At 32.9% G+C, this 9,551-nt stretch overlaps 1 long non-coding RNA gene across 2 annotated transcripts; it reads left to right on the top strand.

The window, feature by feature from the left end:
* Positions 1–1,961: 1,961 nt before the first annotated feature.
* Positions 1,962–2,953, top strand: LOC141598294 (uncharacterized). Of its 2 annotated transcripts, none has more exons than XR_012523401.1 (2): positions 1,962–2,476; positions 2,649–2,953. It is a non-coding gene; the product is annotated as an uncharacterized LOC141598294 (long non-coding RNA). The 2 variants fall into 2 exon arrangements; XR_012523400.1 differs by having other exon boundaries at positions 2,579–2,953.
* Positions 2,954–9,551: the final 6,598 nt, after the last annotated feature.

Here is a 9,551-nt window from a genome sequence, read left to right as displayed (position 1 = left end):
CTAAAGGAGCAAAGGATTACAATTTTGAGTCCTTTGTAAAGTCAATGTTAGAAATTATCTAAATTGGGTGCAATTGGACATGATGAGAAAATGCCAAAACCCAAAAGTCCACTAGAGAAATACCAATTAGGCTTTGAAGTAAGATGGTGAGTCAATAACCAACATGGGAATCGAACCCACACCTTATGCATTGCACAACGCTCTGCCATTTGAGCTAATTGGTTTTAAAATAATTAAATCATTCCACTAGTTTTCATCATGTGAGTTGTTCCCTTATCTCTACTCCCCCTGCCATTAGAGGCATGAATAAATTGATTCTCGAGGTGTGCTCTAGTCCTTAACACTTATGATGACCAAGTTTCACAAGACAAGCTCTAAGATTCACTAAACAAGGTCTGGGATTCACAAAACAAAGTCTGAGATTCACCTAATAAAGAAAAGAGCAAAATAGGTTATTTTAACCACTTATGATGATCAAGTTTCACAAAACAAGCCTTAAGATTCACTGAATAAGGTATGAGATTCACAAAATAAGGTCTGAGATTCACCAAATAAGGAAAAGAGCAAAAAACGTGATTTTAACCACTTATGATGACCAAGTTTCACAAAATAAGCTCTAAGATTCACTGAACAAGGTCTGAGATTCACAAAACAAAGTCTGAGATTCACCTAATAAAGAAAAGAGCAAAATAGATGATTTTAACCACTTATGATGATCAAATTTCACAAAACAAGCCTTAAGATTCACTGAATAAGGTATGAGATTCACAAAATAAGGCTTGAGATTCACCAAATAAGGAAAAGAGCAAGAAACGTGATTTTAACCACTTATGATGACCAAGTTTCACAAAACAAGCTCTAAGATTCACTGAACAAGGTCTGAGATTCACAAAACAAAGTCTGAGATTCACCTAATAAAGAAAAGAGCAAAATAGGTGATTTTAACTACTTATGATGATCAAGTTTCACAAAACAAACCTTAAGATTCACTGAATAAAGTATGAGATTCACAAAATAAGGTCTGAGATTCACCAAATAAGGAAAAGAGCAAAAAACGTGATTTTAACCACTTATGATGACCATGTTTCACAAAATAAACTCTAAGATTCACCGAACAAGGTCTGAGATTCACAAAACAAAGTCTGAGATTCACCTAATAAAGAAAAGGGCAAAATAGGTGATTTTTAACCACTTATGATGATCAAGTTTCACAAAACAAGTCTTGAGATTCACTGACTAAGGTATGAGATTCACAAAATAAGGAAAAGAGGAAAAAACGTGATTTTAACCACTTATGATTACCAAGTTTCACAAAACAAGTTCTAAGATTCACTGAACAAGGTCTGAGATTCACAAAACAAAGTCTGAGATTCACCTAATAAAGAAAAGAGCGAAATAGGTGATTTTAACCAATTATGATGATCAAGTTTCACAAAACAAGCCTTAAAGATTCACTGAATAAGGTATGAGATTCACAAAATAGGTATGAGATTCAAAAAAAAAAAAAAAAAAAAAAAAAAAAAAAAAAAAAAACTTTTTCGGAAAAAAAAATTTCGAAAAAAAAAATTTGAAAAAAAAAATTTGAAAAAAAAAATTCGAAAAAAAAAATTTGAAAAAAAAAAATTTCGAAAAAAAAAATTTGTGATATTGTATTGTATAGTGCGTGATATTGTTTTATGGACTCATGGACTCAAATATATAGGTGGACTCTCAGGATCTTGCCTCACCATAATGAGGAATTTGGTGAGACCAGCCGCCTCGCCATAATGAGGTGCCTCACCGGATCGGCCTCTATATATATATATATATATATATATATATATATATATATATATATATATATATATATATATATATATATATATATAGCGGGATCTCGTGAGTTTGGTTCTTATGGTGAGTTGTGAGTTTGTGCTTTAAAATAATCTGAACCATTAAATAAGAACATCTAACGGCTCACATTTCACGAATAATTAGCCTCGTACCTCATACACAAACCCAAATACCTGTATTATAAATTATTTCCCTCCCAATTCTCTCTCCTCCCTCTCCTACATAGCAACTTTCACGACGACCAGTCCCTCCGTCGGCAGCGAGATCGCCTCTGAACTTACTGAGTCACACCGCGAGGCCGCCTAGCTAAGGGCTAAACTCAACCGTCTTAACAACTCAGAGAATGGGGAATGTCACGAGTTGACTCGCCAGATTGCCGAGTTACGAGTTGAGGTGAAGCAGTTGAAACACGACACGTCAGTGAGTGAACTCGAGATGTCCCGGTCAAGCCGTTTTCCGACACGTCAAAGAGAGTCAAATTCTTAAGCAAGTTTAAATTCATTGAAATATGACCAACTAATTTACAATAGGATTGCCAGAAAAGCTCTAGGTTGGGCATTGTACCGAGTTGGGGACTGAGTTGAGTCGGCTCAAACGGGTTTGGGTTAGCAGTCTTGCGTCGCTAATATCAACAACATACCAGGTATGTAATTAATTCACTCATTATGCATTTAATTTGTGCTTGCTTTTTAATCAGACGGAAAAATCGATGATTTGAATCAATGATTTTCTGGGATCTGTTCAGGCCATTTGTCTTCGACATCATTGTTGGTGGCTAAATCGATGTTTTATTTGAATAAACGATTTTCGTTTAGCTAGCAACTCCGATGTCGTACGAAGCAGCAACAGCCTCTGTTGGCCGTGACAACAACTTCACCGTGGACCAGTTAGTATTCGATGGAATCGGTTAGTTAGTATTCACTGCTACTTTAGGGAGTAATTAGTTAGTATTCACTGCTACAGTTTGATTTGCTCCGATTCGGATGTTAGTAAAGTTATACTTTGTTGAGCTGTAATGTCATCACCCTGCTAAAGATTGCTGTTTCTTGTTAAAGAATTGGTTGGTATTATTGTTAGATTTACAAAGTTTGCGGATTTACAAAGTTGGTGAATTTTTCAACGTGTCATTTCATTTGTGTGGCAGTTGCTTCTTCATTATTGTTGAGCAAATTCACCAAACCTGAGTGGTCTTGTCTTATATAATCTTTGTTTGGTTTCAGGTTTAACAGCAACTTACCATGCTAGGAACGAATACTGCTTTCTCTCTGACATGTGTGAAGGCTACTGAGTGTTTGCCAGTGTCATCGCCCAATTAGAAGATTAAAATAAAAAAAATCGGAGCATATTTATAGCGTAGTTAGGTTATTCGGGTCTCGAGCCATTGTTCACTTGTCTTCCTCGGTGTTGCAAGCGGGCCTTGAGAAACACTTGAGAAACTTAGCAATCGATTGTGTTATTCCACTATTACTCTATTTTATTACATGTGTTATTCTATTGTGACTTTTTAGTGTTTGAATAACATCACAATAACACCAAAATAACAGCACAATAACATGTGGTAAAAAAAAAGTAGTAAAAAAAATGAGTGTGACACCGGAATAACATCACAATAACACCAGAATAACAGCACAATAACATGTGGTAGAAAAAATTAAAAAAATCAAAAGTAGTAAAAAAATCAAAGTGACACCTGAGTAACATCACAATAACACCAGAATAACAATAACAGCAGAATAACAGCACAATAACACGTGGTAAAAAAAACCAAAGTCGTAAAAAAAATCAAAGTAACAGCAGAATAAGATCACAATAACAGCGGAATAACAATAACAGCAAAATAACATGTGGTAAAAAAAAGAGAGAAAAAAATCAAAGTCATAAAAAAAAATCAAAGTAAAAAAAACCACAATAACAACATAATAACATGAGGTAAGAAAAATAAGAGTAAAAAAAATTCAAGTAAAAAAATCTGGTACAAAAAGAAAAAGTACTAAAAAAATCAAAGTGACACCTGAATAACATCACAATAACACCAGATTAACAATAACAGCAGAATAACACGTGGTAAAAAAAAAAAAGAAAAGAAAAAAAATCAAAGTCGTAAAAAAAATCAAAATAACAGCAGAATAACATCACAATAACAGCACAATAACAATAACAGCACAATAACACGTGGTAAAAAAAAAAAGAAAAAAAATCAAAGTCGTAAAAAAAATTAAAATGACAGCAGAATAACATCATAATAACAGCGGATAACAATAACAGCACAATAACACGTGGTAAAAAAAAAAAAGAGAAAAAAAAAATCAAAGTCGTAAAAAAAATCAAAGTAAAAAAAACACAATAACAGCATAATAACACGAGGTAAAAAAATAAGAGTAAAAAAAATTAAAGTAAAAAAAAAAATTGGTACAAAAAGAAAAAGAAAAAAAGGTAACATAATGAGAAAATTAGAGAAAACATAAGAGAAAAAAAAAATCAAAGTCGTAAAAAAAAACACAATAACACGAGGAAAAAAAAAGATAAAAAAAAAAGTAACACTAGAAAAAAGAGAAAATAAGTAAATGACAGTGGTTTATATGAAAGGTAAGATTAGATCTTGGCCATTCATCTAATGTAATCTAGTGGCTGATATTTTCCAAACTCACAACTCACCATAAGAACCAAAACTCACAAGATCCTATATATATATATATATATATATATATATATATATATATATATATAGAGAAGAGATCAACTAAGGTCCACACTTATTTTGAGTCCATAAGTTCTATTATGAGCCTTTGGATGGAGGGAAATGGAGGGATGAGATCAACCCCAAAAAGTGTGTTTATAAAGCTAATCTCACCATCTCTCTCCTCCTTCACTAATCCACTCTAATTAATCACTAATTTACTTTATATTTCTTTTCCACTCATCCATTTCTCTTTCATCTTACACATTTCATTTCTCTCTTCTCTCAAACTCTAAAAAAAAAAAACCCAAATAAATAAAAAAAACCCAAAAATCCAAATAAATAAAAAACCCAAAAAATCCAAATAAATCAAAAAAATCAAATAAATCATTCATTCCTCTCTTCCTCATTCACCACCACCCACCACCACCCCACCCGACACCAAATAACCACCCACCACCCCCCCGCCGCCCCCCCCCCCCCGCCGCCCACCGCCGCGGACTTTTTTTTTTTTTTTTTTTTTTTTTTTTCAACTCGTTTTTTTTTTTTTTTTTTCGTTTTGTATTAATTTGTATGTTTTTAGTTGTTTTTTCCATTTATTATTTTTTTTGTCTTTTATTTTATTTTAGTTGTCTTTTATTTTGTTAGTTATCATTTTTTAGTCATTTTCTTAAATCTCTTCTTGTTATTCTTTTTTTTTTAAGATTTCGTGTTTTAAATCTCGTTTTTTTTTGTGAGATACTTTTTTTTCATCTAAGACAAAAATGGAGTAAAGTTATACAAAAATGAACCAAAATGAACCAAAGTTATACAAAAATGGACAAAAGTTATACAAATATGGATTAAAGTTATACAAATATGGGCTAAAGTTATACAAATAAGGACTAAAGTTAAACAAAAATGGACCAAAGTTATACAAAAATGAACCAAAGTTATACAAAAATGCACCAGAGTTATACAAAAATGCACCAGAGTTATACAAAAAATGCACCAAAGTTATACAAAAAATGGACTAAAGTTATACAAAAATGCACCAGAGTTATACAAAAATGGACCAAAGTTCTACAAAAAATGGACTAAAGTTATACAAAAATGGTCTATTTTTGTATAACTTTGGTTCATTTTTGTATAACTTTGGTTCATTTTTGTATAACAGTCTATTTTTGTATAACTTCAGATCCAAAATTGTATAACTTTAGTCCAAATTTGTGTAATTTTAGTCCAAAATTGTATAACTTTAATCCATAAGAGTATAACTTGGTCATAAAATGTATAACTCTAGTCATACAATGTATAACTCTAGTCACAATTTGTATAACCCTAGTCATACAATGTATAACTCTAGTCACTTTGGTTCATTTTTGTATAACTTTAGTCCAATTTTTGTATAACTTTAGTCCAATTTTTGTATAACTTTAGTCCATAGTTGTATAACTTTAGTCCATAATTGTATAACTTTAGTCCATTTTTGTATAACTCTAGTCCTTCATATGTATAACTTTAGTCCATATTTGTAAAACTTTAGTCCAAAATTGTATAACTTTAGTCATATAATGTATAACTCTATGCATATGATGTATAACTCTAGGCATATAATGTATAACTCTAGGCATTTAATGTATAACTCTAGTCACAGTATTTATAATTCTAGTCAAAAGATGTAAAACTCTAGTCACAATCTGTATAACTCTAGACATACAATGTATAACTCTAGGCATTTGATGTATAACTCTAGTCAAAAAAAAAAAATAACAACAAAAAAACAAAAAAAATAATATGAAAAATCTAAAACAAATCTAAAAATCTAAAAACTAGATCTAAATAAATAACAACATAATAAGTAAATAACAAAAAAAAAAAAAAAAAAAAAAAAAAAAAACAACAACGTAACCCAACCCGAAATCTGAAATAAACCAAATAACAATAAAAAAAACCAAATAACAAAACCAAAATTAAATATCTTGTGTATAACTCTAATGCACATAGTGTATAACTTTAATAGACAAGATGTATAACTTTAGTCCAAAAAATCAAATAACAATAACAACCAAATAAAAAAATAACAACCAAATAAAACCAAATATGTAACACTAACAAAAAAAATACCAACAATAATAAATAACATTAAAATACCAAATCAGAAAAAAAATAAAAAAAATAGATCTAAAAAAACACCACACAAAATTAATACCAAATAACTCATGAGAATAACAAATTATATGCATAAATCTAACAAAAAACCCGTAAATCTAACAAAAACCGTAAATAAAACAAAAAAACAAAAATAAAAATAAAACAAAAAACAAATAAACAAAAACCAACAAATATCGTGTGTATAACTCTAATGCACATAGTGTATAACTTTAATAGACAAGAGGTATAACTTTGGTCCAAAAAATCAAATAACAATAACAACCAAATAAAAAAATAAAAAATAAAAACAAAAAACAAAACAAAAAACAAAGAACAAAAACAAAAATCAAAAAACAATAACCACGACATATCCTTCACAACCCACCATCCATTTTTTTCCTTTCCTTCACCCGTCGCAGCCTCCACCAAATAACAAAAAAAAAAAAAAAACCAAACAAAGCAAATATGAAATTTAAACAATAAAAATCAAATCTGTAATTTAAACTAAAAAAACAAAAAGGGGAGAACGATGGTAGGGAGGGGCGGCCGTCGCGGCAAGGAGTAGGGAGGCGGAATAAGGACGAGGGAGTGGAGTGGAGGTGGTGGTCGGCGTGATGGCTTTAGGAGGGGAGAACGATGGTAGGGTGTTGCTTGGTGGTCGGCGTGATGGCTTCGGGGGGGAGAACGATGGTGGGTGATGCGGTTGTGCGGGAGTGTGGCGGCGTGGGCCTGGAAGGAAGCTTGGTTTTTTTTTTTTTTTTTGGGTTTTATATTTTTGTTGTGGAGATCCGACTCTCGCCGGCGGGGTGGAGGCGCGAGGGAGAAAGAGCGATCGGTGGAGGGCGGTAGAAAGGTGGTGGCGTGGTCGAAGGTAGGGACATTTGTGGTTGAGAAAGAGGAGAGGAAGAAGGGTGTTCACGGAGATGTGTGGGGTGGTTGGGTTGGTGAACCGGTGAGGAAGAGAGAAAGAGTTTTTTTTTTTTTTTTTTTTTTGGTTTTTTTTTTTGGGAATTTGAGAGAGAAATGAGATAGAGAGAGAGGAGGGTGGTGGGATAATGAGAGGAGATTAGGAGAGGCTGAATGTTTAAGAAGTTAGAAGGATTAAGGGAGGTAATTAGATGGGATTAATTTGTGGCCACTCATTGAGAGACAATCCCATCCCTCCATCCCTTCTATCCAAGGGCTCTTATAAGGACTTAGGACCTTATATGGTATAAGGACCTTATAAGAACCCTTCTCTATATATATATATATATATATATATATATATATATATATATATATATATATATATATATATATATATATATATATATATATATATTTATAGATTTGGGATCCCGGTGAGAACCACCAACATAATGAGAACCTTGAGAACTCCACCTTATGGAGTTTTTTTTAAAACAATAATGATATATTTGAATTTGGCATAGGATTTTATGGGTAGATAACATGTTTTTTGGTCTAAAAAGTATAAACTAGTGACGGAAATCGAGGCGAGATACATTTTATTAATTTTCATGCACTTACTACTCATTTTCATATATCTGACAATTTTCACGCACCTAGAACTCGTTTTCGTGCACTTAGAGCCTGTTATTTTCATGCACCTAGTAATCATTTTCATGCATGTAACAATTTTCATGCACCTAGTATTTGTTTTCGTGCATCTATAGCCGTTTTAGTATACCTAATTGTATATTTGTACATTAAGTTTATATTTTGTTAATAAAATCAATAATTTTTGTTTAACTACACTAAAAATGTGTTTGAATGAACTAAACTAAGAGTAAACTATCCATCAAAACTTTCGGAACAAGATTTGGTGGAGATTTAGTAAGGGTTTCCACGGTTCTCATTATGTTAGTGGTTCTCAGGATCTCGACCCTATCTATATATATATATATATATATATATATATATATATATATATATATATATATATATATATATATATATATATATATATATATATATATAGAGAGAGAGAGAGAGAGAGAGAGAGAGAGAGAGAGAGAGAGAGAGAGATCTAGTGAGTCCACCAAAAATTATTGAGTCCATAAGTCTCCATTAGGGCCATTGAAAAGATGAGATGGAAGGCTGAGATTGAAGGGGAAAAAGAGGTGATTAATGCTAAAAAGAGGGGATTTATGCTAATTAATTACTTTCCCTCACTACCATCACTAATCAAACCCCTAATTTCACTATATAAGCCTTATTTTTCCACTTACTTCTCTCTCCTATCACACAAATATCATCCCTCTAAAAACCAAAAAAATCCCCTAAATCTAAAAAATTCAAAAATTTCAAAAAACCAAAAAAAAAAAATTCCCTCCTCTCATCCTCACCACCACCGACCACCCCACCCTACTACCCTGACCTGTCAGCCACCACCACCACGCCTCGTGACTCACCCACACCGACTCACACCCACCACTATTTCCAGATACGACTACCACCCCGACCACCACCACCATTCTGCCTCACGCACACCATCCCGTCCTCCACCATCCCCACCATTTCCAGATCTAAAACACAACACAACCCCCGACTACCATCCCGACCACCACCATTCCTTTTCACGCACACCATCCCGACCTCCACTATTCCCACCATTTTCAGATCTGAACCACCAAAACCCACGCCTACAACTACCCACAACCAGTCAACCACCCACACCTCGGCCTTGGTTGCAACAACCACCCACACCCACAATCGAAACACAACAACCTCGACCTCACCGTTCTTTCCTGCAACACCAGTGTTGCCACCATCCCGTGTCGTCTGTCGCCACCTAACGCTGCCTCTTGTGGTATTGACGAGGGATTTGTGTTTTGTTTTGTGGTTTTTTGTTTTGTTTGCTTTGTTTTATAATTTTTTGTTTCCTTTGTTTGCTTTTCATAGTGAT

The sequence above is a fragment of the Silene latifolia genome, chromosome 9 (genome assembly GCF_048544455.1).
Source record: "Silene latifolia isolate original U9 population chromosome 9, ASM4854445v1, whole genome shotgun sequence".
Lineage (NCBI taxonomy): Eukaryota > Viridiplantae > Streptophyta > Magnoliopsida > Caryophyllales > Caryophyllaceae > Silene > Silene latifolia.
The sequence above is the reverse complement of the archived record's forward strand: the minus strand, read 5'-3'. Positions and strand labels throughout refer to the sequence as shown.